The sequence below is a fragment of the Rhinopithecus bieti genome, unplaced genomic scaffold, assembly GCF_001698545.2.
Source record: "Rhinopithecus bieti isolate Rb0 unplaced genomic scaffold, ASM169854v2 scaffold_12732, whole genome shotgun sequence".
NCBI classification, from domain to species: Eukaryota; Metazoa; Chordata; class Mammalia; order Primates; family Cercopithecidae; genus Rhinopithecus; species Rhinopithecus bieti.
In genome coordinates this window covers 82,300-103,167 of record NW_016807308.1, presented here as the reverse complement: position 1 = coordinate 103,167, position 20,868 = coordinate 82,300, and the positions used below count along the sequence as shown (strand labels likewise).

At 41.7% G+C, this 20,868-nt stretch overlaps 1 protein-coding gene across 2 annotated transcripts in view; it reads right to left on the bottom strand.

The window, feature by feature from the left end:
* SCAF11 (SR-related CTD associated factor 11) overlaps positions 1 to 10,028 on the bottom strand; it is a 76,247-nt gene extending 66,219 nt beyond the window's left edge. For both annotated transcript variants that reach the window (XM_017881132.1, XM_017881133.1), the window contains exon 1: positions 9,698 to 10,028. The gene's annotated coding sequence lies outside the window, so the exon portion shown is untranslated. The remainder of the gene's footprint in view (positions 1 to 9,697) is intronic.
* Positions 10,029 to 20,868: the final 10,840 nt, after the last annotated feature.

Here is a 20,868-nt window from a genome sequence, read left to right as displayed (position 1 = left end):
GTCCAGGATACAGTTCCAACTTACTTGACATTCCAAGCACCAGAAAATGTGACCAATTCTCAAGGGAACAGACAATCTATAACTGCCAATGCCAAGATAACTCAAATATTGGAATTACTGAGGACTTTACCTATTATAACTATGCTCCATGGAGAAAAAAATAAACACTTTCAAAAAAAGAAAAGACAGAATTCTCAGCAGTGAAATAGTAGGTATAAAAAATTAAAATTTTAGAGGTAAGAAATATGATGTCTAAAAAAAGGGTACAATAACAGAATAGAAATGCAAAGAAGTCAGTGAACATGAAGCCAAATCAACAGAAATGATCTAATCTGAAGAACAGAGAAATAAAAGAAGAAAAAAATAAAGACTCTCAGGGTCCTCTGGACAACATCAAAAGTTTTGTCACTTGAGTACCAGAAAGAGAAAGAAATTGGTACAGAAAAAAATACTGGAAGAAATAAGGTTCATAAGCCTCCTAAACTTGAAGAAGGGCACAAATTTAGAAATTCACCAAGCTCAGAGAACACCAAATAGGATAAATGCAATAGAAAAACATGCTTACAAATTATAATCAAAGGCCAGGCACAGTGGCTCATGCCTGTAATACTAGCACTTTGGGGAGCCGAGGCAGGTGGACTGCCTGAGATCAGGAGTTCAAGACCAGACTGGCCAACATGGTGAAACCCCATCTCTACTAAAAATACAAAAATTAGTTGAGCACGGTGGTAGGCACATATAATCCCAGCTACTCAAGAGGCTGAGGCAGAAGAATCACTTGAACCCGTGGGGGCGGAGGTTGCAGTGAGCTGAGATCGTGCCACCGCACTCCAGCCTGGGCAAAAGAGCGAAACTCCATCTCAAAATAAACAAACAAATAAATCATAATCAACTGCAACAAAGCAAACATGAAGAAAAAAATCTTTTTTAAAATTTATTTTTATGTCAATAAGTTTTTGAGGTACAGGTGGTTCTTGGTTACATTAATGAGTTCGTTAGTGGTGATTTCTAGGATTCTGGTGCAGTTGTCACCTGAGCAACATTACACTGTACCCAGTATGTAGTCTTTTATCCCTCACTCCCTGCCAACCTTCACCCTGAGTCCCCAAAGTCCACTGTATCTTTCTACTTACTTATTTTTGAGACCGAGTTTTGCCCTGTTGCCCAGGCTGGAGTGCAGTGGTGCGATCTCGGCTCACTGCAATCTCCACCTCCCAGGCTCAAGCAATTCTCATGCCTCAGCCTCTGGAGTAGCTGGGATTACAGGTGCGCACCACCACACCTGGCTGATTGTTGTATTTTTAGTAGAGACAGGGTTTCACCACGTTGGCCAGGCTGGTCTCAAACTCCTGGCCTCAAGTGATCCGCCCACCTCGGCCTCCCAAAGTGCTGGTATTACAGGCATAAGCCACAGCGCCCAGCCCAAAGTCCGTTATGTCATTCTTATGCCTTTGCATCTTCATAGCTTAGTTCCCACTTATAAGTGAGAACATACAATATCTGGTTTTCCATTCCTGAGATATTTCACCTAGAATAATGGCCTCCAGCTCCATCTAAGTTGCTGCAAAAGACATTATGCCTGAGTATTATCCCACGGTGTATATGTACTACGTTCTCTTTACCCACTTAGTTGATGGGCACTTAAGGTTGGTTCCGTATCTTTGCAATTGCGAACTATGCTACTATAAACGTGTGTGCATGTGTGTTTTTCAAACAATGACTTCTTTTCCTATAGGTACTGAGTAGTGGAACTCCTGGATTGAATGGTAGATCCGAATATGTTCAAAATATTATCATTTCAACATGTAATAAATTTAAAAATTATTAAAGATGTAATCAATTTAATAATTGTTTAATGAGCTATTTTACATTCTTTTTGTAAAATCCAGTGTGTATTTTATACTTAGAGTACATCTCAATTCAAATTAACCACATTTCGAGTGCAAGAGTCACATATTTAGTTACTGGCTACTCAATTGGACCATGAAGCTCTAATGCAACCACTAAAAAATAATACGAAGAGATAAGAGTTAAAAAACCAAGGGATACATTTAAATAAAATATCAAAATATATTCATATAATCTAAAAAAGGACAGACACTTTGGGAGGCTGAAGCAGGGTTGCTTGAGGCTCAGTTTAAGACCAGCCTGTGTAACACAATGAGACACCTATCTCTACAAAAAATTTTAAAAATTAGCCGAGTGTGGCGGCACGCACCTGTAGTACGAGGTACTCTGGAGGCTGAAGCAGGAGAATTACTTGAGCCCAGGAGATTAAGGTTGCAGGGAACTACAGCCATCCCATAGCATTCTAGCCAGGGAACAGAGTGAGACCTTGTCTCTCCCCACACCTCCCAAAAAAGGAAGAAAATAGAGGAGCAAACAGTAATAATTATATTAAATGTAAATAATGTAAATAATCGTGCACACCAATTAAAAGAGATTATCAAACTGGATTTTAAAGAAAGACTGAATTATATGCCTGTCTACAAGAAACTCTTTAAAAATAAAGATAGGTTAAACATATAGACCAAGATATGCCAAACAATACAAACAATAATAAAAGACAGTTGGAATGGCTATATTAATATGAACTATATTTTAAACCTATTTAAAGAGTCTAATTGGATTTGTTTACCCTCCATTCAGTTTTAATTATATCTAGTTCTGTGGCAGTTTTGAAACAATGAAGCTATTTCATTTCATGCATCTCCCTCACATTACTCATGTTGATGCATTAAGTAACTGGACACGCACAACAGTTCCTAAAGAAATATTACCTATTACATTAAAACTGTCCTATCTGATGGGTTTTCTATGATGAGGTTTTCAGGTGAATGATAGCTTATAAATTTTTTGAGTCATTAATATTTATTCCCCATTATAACAGTTTACCGAAACATTCTTCTTGACAAGCCATCTAGGCATACAAAATAGTGCTATAAGTATATTTACATTTAAAAAAAAAAAATCACCTATCAGGGCTGGGTGCGGTGGCTCATGACTGTAATCCCAGCAATTCAGGAGGCTGAGGAGGGCAGAGGTCAGGAGTTCGAGATCAGCCTGACCAACACGGCGACACCCTGTCTCTACTAAAAATACAAAAATTAGCTGGGTGTAGTGGTGCATGCCTGTAATCCCAGCTACTCAGGACACTGAGGCAGAATTGCTTGAACTTGGGAAGCAGATGTTACAGTGAACCGAGATTGTGCCACTGCACTCCAGCCTGGGTGACAAAATGAGACTGTGTCTCAAAACAAAAAAAACAAACAAGACCTATTATTTGTAAACTGTTTGATTGATCCCAGAGAATTTTTAAAACAGTGTTGTTTTGGCCGCTCTCTTTCATGTTTGTATTTCTGTTTTGGTTTGCTTTAAGCTGCTAAATAACTACTGTGGTCAGGATACTAAGCCTGGTATTGGAATAAAAAGACAGATTAAGATACTGTATCCCTTCAGGTACAAAGAGTAGACTTGGAGACATAGGATACAGAAGATGAACAAGAGAGCATATGCTAAGTGCCAAATACAAGAAATAGTCAAAGAGTTCCTAAGACATTTTTTAAATGTACCAGTGGGGGAGTAACTAACGACTGAGGCAAGTGAAGAAAAATAAAAATAATAAAGTGCAAAAAGTTAATGTTCTTCAGTCTAAATTAGGACTTAAATTGTGTTTTCTTAGGTGGACTTCAATTTATCCCATTTATCTGTTTTTAAAGTTGTTTATAAGATGTTTAAATTGGGGACTTTGAGCTTAATGCAGTAGCAGAAAGGTGGTGGCAGTGGGGAGATGGACAATAGGGGAAACCAGTCAGGAGAAAATGGAAAGAAGACTACATATCAATAAAGAAGGCCCGATTAGAGCTAAGCTCCCCTAGGGCACAGACCTAATAGACACATAGACATCAACAAACCTGGAGTTCAGAACTATGGGTAGAGTGAATGCCTACAACATACTAGGTAATGAACTACACATTCTGGCATGCCTTTCCACGTTTAATCCGCAAAATACCAGAACACGGTATATTTAAAAACTTAAAACACCGTCAATACTGAACAACAGAACACCGCATTAAAAAGGCTTAAAAATCGTACATTAAACAGAGCTAACTTAAGAATATGAACAAGAGACAGAGTTAGTTGCTATTACCACTGGACTTAGATAAATGTTATTAAAAAATTAGGTGAGGAAACTGAGATACTGATTAGATCACCTATAAAAGGTGACAGTCATCTAGGACAACCAGAGTTCAAAACCAGGTCTGACTGACTCCTAAACCTATACACACACACAAACACACAAACGCACACACACAAAAGACTGAACTAATTTTTACCTTATTGTCAAAATTACAATAAAAAGACAACCCTAAAAGTACATCTGAGAAGTCTAGGGTAAAAGAAAGGATAAAAAAAGAAGTTTAGTCTTATCCCTAACAGAGATGTGAGTCTCAAGAGGGTTTAAATGTACTCTAGAGGGTTTGAATTTAAAGACTGAGAACACTTTTAATTTTCACTAAAAGTGTTGGTATAATAATCTTTTACAAAAAGGAGTAAGTATAAATTTTAAAAGAACACGTCTGTATGCTGCTATTCTGGCTGGAGGCATTGGAGACCAAGTTAGTGAGCAAAATGCCCATGTTAGGAATAGTGAGGGAACCCAGATTAAGGTACTAGAGCTCAAACAGAATGGTAAAATCTTCAGTATGGGGTATCTAAGAAGTATGGAGTAAGTGGTGCATCCCAGGACAGGATGTCAGAGCCTAAGTAGAGAAAAAAGTTAAGGCAATGGGAAACTGGCCATATGCAGGGCATTTATCAAATTTAGTAAGTAATGACAATGAGTCAGAGTTCTCCTCGTGAGAAGGGAGTTATAAATTTGGTAATGGAAAAAAAGAGAACAAATCTCATGGACTGAAATTGGAGAAATTGGTACCAATTCATGGTTTTCTACACATAGACATCGAAATAATTAGAGCATCCAAATCTTGTTTGCTAAATACCTTTTTCCACTAAAAGCAACCACTCTTTGGAGGAATGGTTGATTCCAGTGCTGGGGCAGGGAAAGTACAAGGTGAGCTTCATTTTCTTATGCCCAAAAGGAAGGAAATGGCTGGGTGTGGTGGCTCACACCTGTAATCCCAGCACTTTGGGAGGCCAAGGCAGGCAGATCACTTGAGGTCAGGAGTTCAAGGTCAGCCTGGCCAACATGGCAAAATCCCATCTCTACTAAAAATACAAAATTTAGCCAGGTGTAGGGGCCCACGCCTGTAATCCCAGCTACTTGGGAGGCTGAGGCACAAGAATCACTCGAACCTGGGAGGCAGAGTTTGTGGTGAGCCAAGATCACCACATTGCACTCCAGCCTGGGCAACAAAGCAAGACTCCACCTCAAAAAAACAAAAAAGGAAGTATGAGGAACAAGTCAAAAGAAAACAGAAACTATCTTGAAGGGCTTTCAATAGCCAAAGCTAAGACAATCTCGGAATAAATAAATAGCAAGTTTAACAAGGAATGGGGTATTTTTACAGTCTCAAAATACTTTTCCACAAAAATGCATGTTAATTACCAATGGGACAAAAGTAACTTTACAGTGAAGAAGCTTGGATGATATTACCTCAATCAAGTTATTATAGTGCACACTATGCGATATGCACAACCTAGGAATGTAACCCAGAAGTCGTTTTTCAAATTTCTTTCTCCCTCACTTTCAATCTACTAACTGAGGCCTGCTGGTCTCAAATCCCATCCACTGAGCCCATCTCCACAATTATCATCCTAATTCAAGTTATCCTCATCTCTCCCAGACTACTAGAAAAGACTGCTAACTAATTCTCCCAGATCTCCTCTTGCTGCCTCTCTCCTCCCTTTCAATACATATCACCACAATCCTACTTCTGCCTTCTGGAACGTTAAGAAATTAATATGGCTTCTAAATGACAACATTTTTAACAATAAGATAGTCATACTGCTTGATATGGTTTGGCTGTGTCCCCACCCAAATCTCATCTTGAATTGTATTCCCATAATTCCCACGTGTTGTGGGAGCAACCTGTTGGGAAATAATTTGAATTACGGGGCAGTTACCCCCATACTGTTCTCATGGTAGTCTCACAAGATCTGATCGTTTTAACAGGGGTTTCTGCTTTTGCATTTTCCTCTTTTTCTCTTGCCACCACTATGTAAGAAGTGCCTTTCTCCTCCCACCATGATTCTGAGGCCTCCCTAGCTATGTGGAACTGTAAGTCCAATTAAACCTATTTTTCTTCCCAGTCTCAGGTGTATCAGCAGCGTGAAAACAAACTATTACACTGCTCTACTCTTAGCTGAGGCATTCTTAGCTCCTTCTATATTAAGACAAATGATAGTTTCAAGGTCACATACTGTCACACTCCTCTAAAAACACACACCGCTTAGGCTACTTGTGGGGGTTCATTCCTGTAATCCCAGCACTTTGCGAGGCCAAGGTGGGAGGATTACTTAAGCCCAGGAATTTGAGACCAGCCTGGGCACCATAGTGAGACCTGTGATCACACCACTGCACTCCAGTCTGGGAGACAGAGCGAGATGCTATCTGAAAGCAAAAACAAAACAAACAACAACAAAAAACAAGGACCCCCGAAATGAACATGGCTCACGTGCATGGATATAACTAACTGGGCAGTTTATGCCACAGAGACTTGCTTAGTCTAAACTTTCAAACCACAATCACTATTCGTAATGTTTATAGCTGAAAGCATGTTAATTCATTAACTTACATGTAAGGCATTGTTCAGGTGTTTAGGGACAAAACAGTGACCAATACTGACAAATGCTGACCTCACAGAAGCTAAATTAGAGTGAAGAAAATAAACAATAAACCTCAGTTAGTAGATTACAAAGCATGTTGCAAAATGATAAATGCTATGGAGAAAAATCTGGTATAAAAACAGATACGAAATATCGGGGGGAAGGCTGTTGTTTTATACATAGTAGTTAGAAAAGACCACAACAGCACAGGGGAAAGGAGATTGGAGAAACAGTGAGCAGATGAAGTCAGAGAGGAAGAAGAGACTCAAATCATAGAGTCTTGTAGACCATAGGAGCATGGAATTTACTATGACTGAGGAGGGAAGTCATCTGAGAATAGAAGTTACCTGACCTGACATTTTATCAGGATCACTCTGGCTATGGAGAGTTAAAGACTGTAGATCAGCAAAGATCACAGTGACTTTTTAGGAAGATATTTCTGAAAGCAAAATAGTGGTTGTGTTTTATGCTTTGTATTGAATTTTATGTGTCTACGTACATTAAGTTCACAGATACAACTTAAAAAAATACAATGCAAAGATGAGTTTTGGGAATAGCAAGAGAATGATACAGGATATTTTAACTCTGGGCTCTACTCAGTATTACTGCTGAGTAATAGTATTACTAACAGTATTACTGCTCAGAAGCAAGACAAGGTGCAAGGCTACTAATTTATTTTGGGGGACAGACTATAATTAAAAATCTGGATTTTATTTCACTGGGCAAGGTAAACCTTGTCAAGGTACAATTTACATCATTAAAAGACAAAAGCAGGTGATAGCAGGGTTTGCTAAAGGGAAGCTACAATGAAAATTAATCTCCAGTTGACTTTCTTTTTATTACTTTTATGCCTGCTATCTCTTTAAGATGCTACGACTATCTCTGATACACTTTAAAAGTTCAGTATTAAGTTGATGGGTAGTATAATACTGCACTTTCTGATTACTAAAAGATGTTATTGATGATGAATCAACAGTATCATGTAACTGCACTGATTCATCCTATCTCTGTGAATAAAAGCACAGGTTTTCAAGAAAACTGTCTAAGCCCTAGCTGGTGCCAAACGACGATAGGGAGCTAAGTAACTCCTGAAAAGTTTTGATCTTAACACACTGGCCCCATTACCACATGAAGGTATTAACAGAAAAAGTAAAAAAATTCTCCGTAATATTTCCTCCATGACATGTTTTCAGGCAACATATTTAGAAACTTTAAATTTTCTTCTACAGTTTTCTTCCCCTTTATACTGAAGAATGTCTTTAAAGCATGAGTATACTTACAGTAAGCAAACATTCAAATTTTACCCCAATGAAATCTTAAAATGTACTCAAACTCTCAGGCAAAAAGTTCACTATCTGAATGTGAAAAACTGAATGACTGTTAAAATATTTGCAAGCACCAAAAAATACAGCTAAAATGCAGCTACCCTAAGAACTACTATTTTTAAAAAACTCATATTGCATAAAAAATGTAAATTCAGATTATCCAATAGGATAATATAGAACACAAGAAATCCAAAGACAGTTTCAAGATTTCATTTCTCTTGCCCACTGAGTTAAAACAACAAAAACAAAAGGCCCATAAACTTTCTCCTTGCATCTTTTGACCAAAATAGTGAGATGATCAAGCCAACTGCCAAAGAAACAGGAAAGAGAAAGTAGTTGTTTAGAAATAGACTTGATTACATGTCAAAATTTTAATACAATTACTAATAAAATATAAAAACCGTTATTTTAAAATGTACTGCCCTGATATTCTGCTGCTGAGGTAGGTAGTGATATGTAGAAATTAATTTTTCTTTCTAAAACGAAAAAATACTGCATTTATTAATATGCTATTCCCAAATTTCGGGGGCAATTCCCAAAGCGGAGAAAATGTAACATCAGCATCTACTACACAAAGCATTAAAAACATTTTTCAGCAGTTTTGCTTAAGTCTCTTTCTCTTAGGTCAGTGGTAGCATGTTAGCCAAAATGTAGCCCAAAATGAATGAACAACAGTCAGCTGGTAGACACTGTATGTAATATAATACGGAAATATATTGAAGGTATTTCAAAATTCAACATTTGAATCTGTGAATGTCTAAATCAAGTATTCTAAATCGAGCGTTTACTTTTGAAACAATACTCCAAAATACGTGTTGGTGGCAAGACCGCCAGCCATCTGTAAGAAATCTTTTTAATGGTTCAAAATTCCTAAGTCTGCGGAGGAGCAACCGATTAGGCTAAATTTATATCTCCCGGCCCCGTAGTCGTCAGCCCAGGTAGCGAATTTAAAACATTGGGGGTGGGTGAGTAGTTTGAAGTTCAGATCACGGAGTGAAAAACGCTGATGCTTAGAAGCGCCGGCTCTTCCCCATTCGCGCACTCGACAGGTCACGGCGTAGTAAAGTTTGGTTTCACTAGCGGGCTTGGACGCTCGCGACCAAAGTCTCCCAAGAAAAGCCGACACCGCGGTCGGGAGCGCCCGGAAGCTCAGCAGGACACGTTTCCACCGCAGGGAGGAGGGCGTCTGCGGCGGTTCTGGCGTGGAGCCCCTTGTCCCCCTGTGGGACCCTGCACCCGGGCGGGGACTGGCTTCGCCGGCTAAGGCGGCGGGAGGCGCGTAGGCCACAAGGAGGAAATGGGACGGAGTGCGACAGAGAGGCGGCGGCGGCCCAGGGCCGGGCCTCCTTCGCGGGGCAGCGGGAGGGAAAGCGGCCCTCCCGGCCGCAGCCTCCCCCATCTCGAGAGGCAGCTCTAACTTTCCTCCCAGCGCACGACGTCGCACGGGCCGCGCGAGATTCTGAAACTTTGTCAGCCCTGGCGTCGCCCTAGGCCCGCTCCAGCGCTCTGCGCCGGCCGCTAACCCTCGTCTAGCCCAGACAGCTGCCCAAGCCCATCCACCCCGCAGGTCGACCAATGTTTACCTCAGGCCGAGGTCGAGGCGCTCGGTCCGGCCGCGGCCCCACAGCAGGTTCCCAGGTCACAGTCACTCCGCCAACAAGTTCCCCAACATGGACTCCTTCGTCCGCTTTGTGGTGTTACAGGGTCTCTGGGACACTGACTCCGCTGGCTCGGTCCACAGGCGGCGGCGAAGCAGGGAGCGACCCAGGTTGCGCCGCTCCGCGCGACTTGCGCCACCGCTACTCCCCCTTCCCCCGCCTTGTCTAGCCTCCTCCCTCCCCTCCTCTCCCCTCCCCGCGCGTCTCCCTCCTCCTCCCTTCCCTCGCTCGCTTGGCTCACTGTCGGCGCGCTAAGGTGACGACGGCGGCTGCCGGACTCGCCGCGTTCGGCCTACTCTCGCTCTGGCCCTGAGTGCATGTTCGCAGTGCCCAGCCGGGCCGCAGGGGGGCGCTGGCAAACTGCTGTTTGCGACCGAGAAGCGTGGTGGGTGGAGTCACGTCACGCGGCCTGTGAGCGGGAGGAAGGGCAGCTGCGATGGAGGGGCTTTCTGGGAAACGTCCTTCCTGCCCCGCCTTTCGCCCACGCTGCGGATGGTGCGCCTGCGCAGCGCGTGGACTTTGGCCTCAGCCCTCCTTTGGCAGTTTTACAGACTGCGTCGCGGAGGACAGTGAAAGAGGCTTTAAGGTGACTGGACAGGAAGGATTTTGCTCAGGATGTGTTCCTCTATCTTTATGGTAATCTGATATTGAAAAGAGTGTTCGTGTTTGCGGTGGATTGAGTGTTCACCTGGCGGCGCTGCCCACGTGAAATGCAGCCCGTGGGGTGAAGAGTAGGTAACTTAGAAGCCCACCTTTCCTCCTTTCTGGTGGGCATTTTTTAGATGCCGGAGGGAGAGCTTTCCCCCCTGAATCCCCGAGCCTAGGGGCTTTCCCCTGTCTTAACCCCACATCACAAAATTAAATTTGGACCAGGTGCGCGGTCTCTCACGCCGGTAATCCCAGCACTTCGGGAGGCCGAGGCTGACGGATCCTTTGAGCCCAGGAGTTCGAGACCAGCTTGAGCAACGTATTAAGACCTCGTTCGGGAGGTTGAGGTGGGAGAATCGCTTGAACCCGGGAGGCTGAGGTTGCAGTGAGCCGAGATCGTTCCACTGCACTCCAGCCTGGGCGACAGAGCGAGACCCTGTCTCAAGCAACAACAACAAAAACTATCATGATTTACTTTAAAGACCTCCACGTTATGGTTAGTGACATGTGTGCCAGCCTCCACTTTTTCCTCGGCGGGTTATTAAATGTTTTGTTTTACCTCGGAAGTATTTTGACTTTTTCAAAGCCACTGACTCTTTAGCCTCCTAGTTTCTCTTGTCGATTGCAGCAAGCTTCCGGTTGCTCTGTCTGCCCTCAGTGTCCCCCATCTACCAGCTGACCTTCCAGTCTTCCCACCCACGCCCTTGTCCTGCTTGCGGCTCCCGCAGGACTAAGCTCTGCTCTCTGCGCGCGGATCACCCAGGTCCCAGTCGCTTTCAGCCGCGCGTTCACACCTTTTCCTGTCGCCTGCCCCCGTTCTGTCCGCGCGCGCTGCGCTCTCCCAGCCACGCTGACGCCTGCCCGGGATGAGTTTCCTCCCTTCTTTGTCGCGGCCCTGCCTACTGGGCGCTTCCCTGCCGCCTTCCCGCATTCTCGCAGACTACGTTGCCGCGTCTCCTGCTCCCGCCCTGAGGACGTCGCTTTTCTGGCACTCTCATCGTGTGCATTCTGTTGAGTCTGCTCACTGTCTCACACTGTGAGAATTGGGGCAGTGTCTTATCACTTTCATAACAGCGTCTGACACTTCCTGAAGGAACACATGAATGGCAGCCTTGTCGCTGTTAAAGTCTTTGAGTTTTTCAGTGTACTGTTTTTGATATGGGGTTAGGGAATTTAGATGGCTTTACTGTATTTGGGATATTTGAGGGAAAAATGAGCTAGAGACATTAAAATGCTTTCTTCTCATGGAAGAACAAAATTCTTATGAAGGACCTTTCCCTGTCAAAATCAGAGCAAATAGTACAGGATATATACTCTTTGGATATAAAGAATGATTATAAAGGATGATTGTTAAGAGAAATAGTGAAAATTAGTGTAGAATGATATAACCCAATCAACCCTTATGAGCCATCCAACAGAATAAGGGTGTAGCTTTGCTATGTATACAATCTCTAGGACTCACTCTAGAGAGTCCTGCCTCTAGGAGTGTAACTCCTGATATGGAGTCCTGGTGCAACATGCTTCTGCGTATGTTTTATATTTTTTAAAAAATCTCAATTTTGTTTTAGGAAAGTGTTTTTTCTCAAAATTTAATTAAAGCCTAAATGATAAAATCTGCCAAATAGAAAACTATTTTAAATTGATGATAACAGTATGGTTTCATCAAAACTAAAAAATACCAAATCTTTTGATGTATTTATGTCCTAGCAGAGACTAAGTTTTCACGTTCTTGCTATTGGCCTCCTAGATATCATGTGAGCATGTCTTAAGGAAAAATGCTCTTAAGGCCACTGTGGTTTCCACCTTCATGTGCAAATAGAAGAGAGTGGTGGTTTGCAATAGGCCATTCTTCCCAGAGAAAAGATCATGTGTATTTCTCCATATGCAGCAGCAGCATCATTAGGTTTGGATGTAAAGATTTATTATTCTCTCTGACGTTTTCATATTTTTAAAATGTACAATTTAATGAAGAGGTACAGAGTTCTAAATATAAAAGATGAGCTATAAAATGGAAGAGTAAAGTTGATATACCAACCATTGTTGTCAACATTTTAGATTTGATTTTAACCATAAAAAGCACAAATGATACTCATCATAAAACAGCCTTCAACTGAATGTCCCCTTGGTGTGTTGCACTTTACCAGGCACTTAAAATATCAATCCTGTCACATAGCAACAGAAACCTACAATGGCACCTTTAAAAATGGGTAATCAACGTATTGATTTTGATGGAGCTTTTTCAGAAATAACTGCTATTTTAATTTAACTGTTATGAATAAAATACAATATAAAAATCAAATTAAGGGAGGAAATCATGGTATAAATATACTGGATTGAAAAACATGGTTCTGGCCAGGCGTGGTGGCTCACACCTGAAATTCCAGCACTTTGGGAGGCTGAGGTGGGTGGATCACTTGAGGTCAGGAGTTCGAGACCAGACTGGCCAACATGGTGAAACCCCATCTCTACTGAAAATACAAAAATTAGCCGGGCGTGGTGGCATATGCCTGTAATCCCAGCTACCAGCTATTCAGGAGGCTGAGGCAGGAGAATCACTTGAACCTGGGAGGTGGAGGTTGCAGTGAGCCGAGATGGCGCCACTGCACTCCAGCCTGGGCAACAGAGTGAGACTCCATCTCAAAAAAACAAAAAAGAAAAAGTATGGTTCTAATACTGTCACTTAACACCTTTTCAGTTTTGAACAAATCACCTAACTTTTGGTCCTTAGTTTCTATAAGAAAGGACATTTTATTTTAATGATCTCTGGCATTTTATGGCAATAAAAATGTGTGAATTCAAAGGATATACTGCCTGGGCAACATAGTGAGACCTAGTTTCTACCAAAAATAAAAAAACACCAGCTGTGGTGGTGCGCACTGGAAGGATTGCTTGAGCCTGGGAGGTCAGGGATGCAGTGAGCTGTGATCACGCCACTGCACTCCAGCCTGGATGACAGAGCGAGACCCTGTCTCAAAAAAAGAAAGAGGTGATATAAATTTTAAAATTCATATAAGGAAAACATGACCAAATATACAATATCCATGTGAGGAAAAAATAGTTTGCAGGAATTTTTTTAAAAACTAATGGTGACCAGGCATGGTGGCACACACCTGTAGTCCAGCTACTTGGGAGGCTGAGGTGGGAGAATCGTTTGAGCCCAGGAGGTTGAGGCTGCAGTGACCATGATCATGCCACCTCACTCCAGGCTGGGCAACAGAGTAAGACCCTGTCTCCAATAATAAGAAGAAGAATAGTTATTTCATGTCACAACTATGAAGTGTTTTAATCAGGATGATACTGTCCAATTATTTTCTATGTGGAATTAAATTTATTTCAGCAACAATTAATTGGACATCTAGTTGGGAGGTGCTTTGAGCATGTATGTAAATGAATACAGTGTCTCACAGACAGTATAGTGGTTTCAAATATGTACAAAAACAAAATTGCATTCTTTGAAAGAAAATAGAAAGCAAAAAACAAACTAAGGAATAATATAAATATAAAAAGAATATAAAATAATAAAAACAAAGCCTGGGGAGGGAGATGGAATAAAAGAAGGAGGAAATAGAAAGGAAACTGTGATGGTTAATTTTAGATGTCAACTTGACTGGATTAGGAATACCTAGAGAATTGGTAAAGCATTATTTTTGGGTATGTCAGTGAGGATGTTTACAGAGGAGATTGGCATGTGAGTCTGAGTGGACTTAAAGGGGAGGATCCGCCCTCAATGTGGGCAGGCACTATCCAATCAGCTGGGAGCCTGGGTAGAACAAAAACGGTCTCTCTTCTGGAACTGGGATACACTCTTCTCCTGGCCTTGGACATCAAAATACCAGGCTCTCTGGCCTTTGGGCTCCAGTGCTTAACACAAGCACCCCCACCATCAGGTCTTCAGACTTGGACTGAGCCACACTCCCAGCATACCAGCATCTCCAGCTTGCAAATAGCCTGTTGTGGGACTTGTTAGCCTCCATAATCACATGAGCCAATTCCCGTAATAAATCCCCTCTCATGTATCTATATATCCTATTAGTTCTGTTTGCCTCAGATCTAAAAATAGTTTAAATTCTAAGAGTACTTCTTTTCAGTTTATATTTACTCTTTTTTAAAGGTAATGGGCATTCATTTTAACAATTCAGACAACACAGAAATATGTAAAATATACTCAGAAGTATATAAAGAAAAAGATTGTTTTCTTCTCCATATCCCAGTCCTAGACAAAACCAATGTTAACAGATTGAAGTTTCTCTCAATACTTTTTCTAACGTTTTAAAACACATGGAAGTTTTCCTTTGTATATTTACAAATATTTTTCTTCAACTCTTTCTAACTCAACAGTTAATTATAAATAGCTCATTCTTTTAACTAGCTGCATAATATTATGTAGAATTAATGTACCATAATTTTTTTTTTGAGACAGGGAGAACTCTCTTTGGAGAACCCTAGTACAGGAACCAAAGACAATTTCATTGAAGAGCTGGTAACCCAAACCAAATACAGACAGGTATATCCAAATTTGAAGACTCTAGTACACTCTCAGGTTGGTCTTCCATCCCCGACAGCACCTCTTCTACATGTTTATCACTCCCCTCAAGTGTCAGCCTCACAGCCACTGCTGCTGAGCCCCTTAACCCTGAACCCAGCAAACCACAGTCATTGTAAGAGAGAAACTCCTCAACTTCTTTCCCTCTACCAACAATCTATCTACAACTGTGTACATCCATGCCTAGTTGTCTTCCTCTATCACAGAGGAAGAACTATCTATTCTCTTGTTTAACCCATTTATGCCTGAGGTTGCAATTTTTTTTGGAGACCGAGTCTGGCTCTGTCACTCAGGCTGGAGTGCAGTGGCACGATCAGGGCTCACTGCAACCTCCGCCTCCCGGGTTCGCGCCATTCTCCTGCCTCAGCCTCCCAAGTAGCTGGGACTACAGGCTCCCGTCACGATGCCCGACTAATTTTTTGTATTTTTAGTAGCGACGGAGTTTTACCATGTTAGCCAGGATGGTCTCGATCTCCTGACCTCGTGATCCACCTGCCTTGGCCTCCCAAAGTACCAGGATTACAGGCGTGAGCCACCATGCCTGGCTGCAATTTTTTGAATTTTTGCAATCAGACCTCGGCGATGACCTTGAGCAGTAGGATATAACTCCCACATGCTTAGCGTTCCAATAATGGAACGCTAAGCATGGCTTAGCTTTCTACTTGAGCCATAGATCTGTTTTTTTCAGACTTGCTTTATAGGCCGTTCACATTTCTAACAATTTGAAAGCAGATATAGGGCTGGTATCTTTTTAGTCTTGACAAGTAACAGTATATATCCTTCCACTCTCTTTGCACCATGAGAGATCCTTATAAAAAGAATGCAGATTTTCTTTTCTTTTTTTTTTTTTATAATATAATAATGTTTTTTTTTTTTTCTTTTGAGACGGAGTCTGGCTCTGTCTCCCAGCGGCTGGACCGAAAAAAAAAATATATTCAAAATGCCGTTGGGGCAGTGGTGGATCTCAGCTCACGCAAGCTCCTCCTCCCGGGTTTCCCGCCATTCTCCGCTGCCTCAGCCTCCTGAGTAGCTGGGACTACAGGCACCGGAACAAAAGAAGACCGCGCCGCACCTCGCCCGCTGAGTTTTTTGTATTTTAGTACACAGAGCGGGTTTCAACCATAAATGTAGCAGGATGGTCTCCGATCTCATGACGCCCAAGCTCGTGATCGCCGCAAAAACCTGGCCTGCCCAAAGTGCTGGGATTATCAGGCTTGAGCCACCGCGCCCCGGCCATAGAGACATATGCATTTTCAAGAACCAAAAAACAAAAAACACAACAAAGAAAAATAACTAAATTCTGTTTGTTTACATTTCCCTGTGGAACAGTGAAACCATCACAGCCCTTGTACATTGGGACTCTGCTCTGAAACAGCTCCCTTCTGTCCCCTCAGGATGTGGCTCCGTGAGTTAGTTGGTCTTCGATAGGTTTAATGTCTCCTTTACTGAAGACTATCTTATGTCTCTTTCCTCCAGATTTAAACACAATTTAAATTCTAAGACTGCTTCTTCATTTCAGTTTCTATTTACTCTTTTTAAAAGGTAATAAGCGTTAATTTTAACAATTCTAACCACACAGAACTGTATAGAATATATTCAGAAGTATAGAAAGAAAAAGATCATTTTCTTCGCCCTATCCCAGTCCTAGACAATACCAATGTTAAAAGATTGGCGTTTCTAGGTCGAGACGGGTGGATCACGAGGTCAGGAGATCGAGACCATCCTGGCTAACCCGGTGAAACCCCGTCTCTACTAAAAAATACAAAAAAACTAGCTGGGCCAGGTGGCGGGCGCCTGTAGTCCCAGCTACTGGGGAGGCTGAAGCAGGAGAATGGCGTAAACCCGGGAGGCGGAGCTTGCAGTGAGCCAAGATCCGGCCACTGCACTCCAGCCTGGGCGACAGAGCAAGACTCAGTCTCAAAAAAAAAAAAAAGATTGACGTTTCTCTCAATACTTTTCTAATGTATTTTAGAAACACATAGGTTTTATTTTATTTTACAAATAATCACACTATGTATGTTTTTCTGCGAATTTTCTAACTCAAGTTAATTATAAATATTCAACTCATTCTTTTAACTAGCTGCATAATATTTTGTAGTATTAATGTACCATTTTTTTGGGGGGGGGGATCTTTCTGTATCATCACCCAGGCGTGATCATAGCTGCCTGCAGCAGCCTTGAATTCCTGGACTCAACTTTGCCAGTAGCAGGACTACAGGCATGAGCCACCATGCCTGGCTAATTTTTTTTTTTTTTTAAACTTTTGGTAGAAACGGCGTCTTGCAATGTTGCACAGACTGGTGTCCAGCTCCTGGCCTCAAGTGATCCTCCTGCCTTAGCTTCCCAAAACACTAGGATTACAGATGTGAGCCACCACACTTGGCCTGTTGTACCATAATTTTTGAAACTATTTCTGTATTGATAGATAATACAGATTTATAGATTTTGTGTCATTACAAGTGATGCTGGAATAAATATCCTTACATGTATATCTTTTAAAATTATGCATTTTGTATAGAATTGATCCTAAAAGTGAGATTGTCAAAACCATAGATATGTGCCTTTAAAAATATGTTTTAATAGATACTGCCTGTAGAGGGTTGTGGGGTTTTATGTTTTGTTGTTTTGTTGGATTTTTTCGTAACAGTTTTCAGATGAATTAGTCTTCTTCCTCTCAATCTGTAGATTACAAATGGAATTGGATCCTCCGTTGGCTTCTACACTGGACTTTGACTCAGGACTGGCTAATAAGAATGTAGTACCCCAGTAGTTTTAATGTTCTGTAGTTCAGGGATAGGCACATGAATCAATTCAAGCCAAGCAGAATTAGATCAAAGACATTTGTTCTGTGCTGGACTTGTTGATGGGAATATGTAAGCTCCCTTCACAAAAAGAGACCCTTACTGAGAATGACTTCTCCTCAGAGGACAAAAGTAAGACATGAAAAGAGACTAGGTTCTAATGATACCATTTAGGTAACCTACATAGGGCTGTGTGTAGACTTTCAATTATGTGACTTAATAAGTAACTTTTTTGAGTTGGGTTTGCAGTTACTTGTGACCAATGCTGTTATGACTGACACACTGCCAGATTACCTCTGCTGCTAGAATTATTTTAGTTCATATTCCAATCTAAATGTAGAACAAACCCATTTCCCACACCCTTGCCAGGACTAACGCATGAATCTTAAATTTTTGTCAGTCTGATAGGCATTAAATGCTATTTCACTGTTGTTTCAATTCGCTTTTTGCTGACTGCTAGTGGAGTTGAATTCTTTTCATATATTTTTGGACTGTTCATAGTCATTGTTGTATTTTGTGTTGAGTTTTCATCCTTTTCTGATCTGTCTATATGATCTCTTGTGTATTACAACTCTTAACTCCTGGTGTTCCATATGTGCAGGTACTATTTTTTTCATAATCATCTTTGGACTTTGCTCATGGTAGCTTTTGTCATAAGGTTTTAATTTTTATATTGTGAAGTCTGACCTGGAAAAAGTCACTGTGACCTCATAAGTGCCAAATACACTGAACTCTTTTTTTGTTTTGTTTTGGTTTTGGTTTTTTTGAGGAGTCTTGCTCTGTCACCCAGGCTGGAGTGCAGTGGCGCAATCTCGGCTCACTGCAACCTCCTCTGCCTCCCAGGTTCGAGCAATTCTCCCTGCCTCAGCCTCCCGAGTAGCTGGGACTACAGGCATCACCACCACGCCCAGCTAATTTTTGTATATTTAGTAGAGTCAGCGTTTTGCTATTAGTTAGCCAGGCTGGTCTCAAACTCCTGACCTCAGGTGATCCGCCCACCTTGACCTCCCAAAGTGCTGAAATTATAGGTGTGAGCCAGCACCCCTGGCCTACAATGAACTCTTTATAGTCCTCAACAAGCAGTTATCTCATATTGAGTACCTACTGTGTACTGGGCTCTACACAAAGCATGTTGTCCCTGCCCTTAAAGAAATTACAATTTAGTGCAACAGTCAAGCAGATGAACATAATTAATATGTAATTGATGCTGATGTTGGGTTTGTGTTACGGGCTGAAATGTGTCCCCTGAAATTAATGTGTTGAAGTCCTAACTCCCAGTAACTGAGAACATAACCATATTGGATATAAGGTCTTTAAAGAGGTGACTGTTTTAAAATGAGCTCTTTAGGGTAGGCCTGAATCCAATATGACTGATGTTCTTATAGGAAGAGGTGATACAGACACAGACATGTGTGCACACAGAAGGAAGACCATAAAAACAGAGACAAGACAGCCATCTACAAGTTAAGTAGAGAGGGCTCTGAAGAAGCACTCCTGCCAACACCTTGATCTTGGACTTCAAGCCTCCAGAACTGTGAGAGAATAAATTTCTGTTTGTTGAAGCCTCCCAGTCTGTGATTTTTTTTTTTTTTTTTTCTTATGGCAGCCCTAGCAAACCAATAGAGTTTGCCTCCACAACATCACTTCCATTCTAACCCCTTGTGTAGTAGTCATGTGATTGTTGGGGGCAAAGATTAAAACACAACACCAATTCCAGGAAGCAGCCCTGACTATTTCAGACCATTCAAGGTAATCTTATAGTTCTTGCTACAGTGGATAGTTTAGGAAACCCAAACATTCCTTTGGTCAATTTGTGTCAGTAACACTTGAAGAGCTGGTGACTGAGAAAGACTTCTTGTTCTTCAGATAAAGCTACTAAAAGCGTGCTCTCTTCCTGTTTGAATGATGAGAGGTGAGAATTTAAACCTGGAATTACTGTAGCTACTCTGTTATCATGAACTAGCCTAGCTTTGGAATAATGCTGCCTCTGTGGAAGGCCCAGAAAGGAGGTGGAGCAAAACTAGGTTCTTGTTGAAATTAGTAAGCCCCCAATCAAATAAATCCTGATACCTGTCTAGTTATGTAAGCCAATAAGTCTCCTTCATTATTTAAGCAATTTTGATTTTTTAAAAATTTATAATATTAAGGGTCTTCACAGTTAAGGGATATGTGGGGAAAGGAAACTGTCACAGGTCAAATTCCGTGGGAAATACTTTGAGATAAAGATTAGAGTGCAGATATTTCATTGGTAGGTGCTCTTAGGATCCACCTGTAGAGCGAGTAAAGAAAGCAGGCTTAGGCAAAGGAAGAAGTTGACCTGCAGTGAAGTCCAACAGAGGCCTCAGCCATTCCTACAGGGAACTTTATGCCATCTGAAGACTTTATGCCATCTCATTGACCAATCATTTTGGCTGTACCCAGAAAGGTGAGAAGGCCCTCTTCAGCAGAGGGTAAGAATTGGTGAAGGATTCAGTTGAGAGTTGTCAGCCTTGAACACTTTCAGCATCTGGTGGAATGACTGCTTCATTCCTGGATTGGAGGAAATCTGTAGTACACCATGCATGATATCCGCTACTGTCTACCTCTATGAATATAAGATCTAGGAGCAGCTCTTCCAAAATTCTGTGGGGCTTCCAAGAAACTGGAGAAACTTACTAGAGGAAGGTTGGTGGGATTAATTACAGCCTCGAAAGCTGCTCTTGGGGCCATAATTGGTGCGGTAATTTCCTTCCTCCACTACCCATTCTAGATTCCCCTCACTCTCGGCTGGTCTAGGTTGCTGCTATGGACTGAATGTTTGGGTATCCCCAGAATTTGTATGTTGAAACTAGTCACCAATGTGATAGTATTAGGAGGTGGGTGATTTGGAAGTGATTAGGTCATGAAGACAGAGCCCTCATGAATACAATTAGTGCCTTTATAAAAGAGGTCCCAGACAGCTGCCTTGCCTCTTCCACCATGTGAAGACACAGCAAGAAGGTACCAGGAAGTAGGCCCTCATTAAACACTAAATTTGCTTGTACCTCGATCTTGGATTTTATAGGTTACAGAACTACAAGAAATAACTCTGTTGTTATAGGCCATGTAATTTGTGATACTTACTA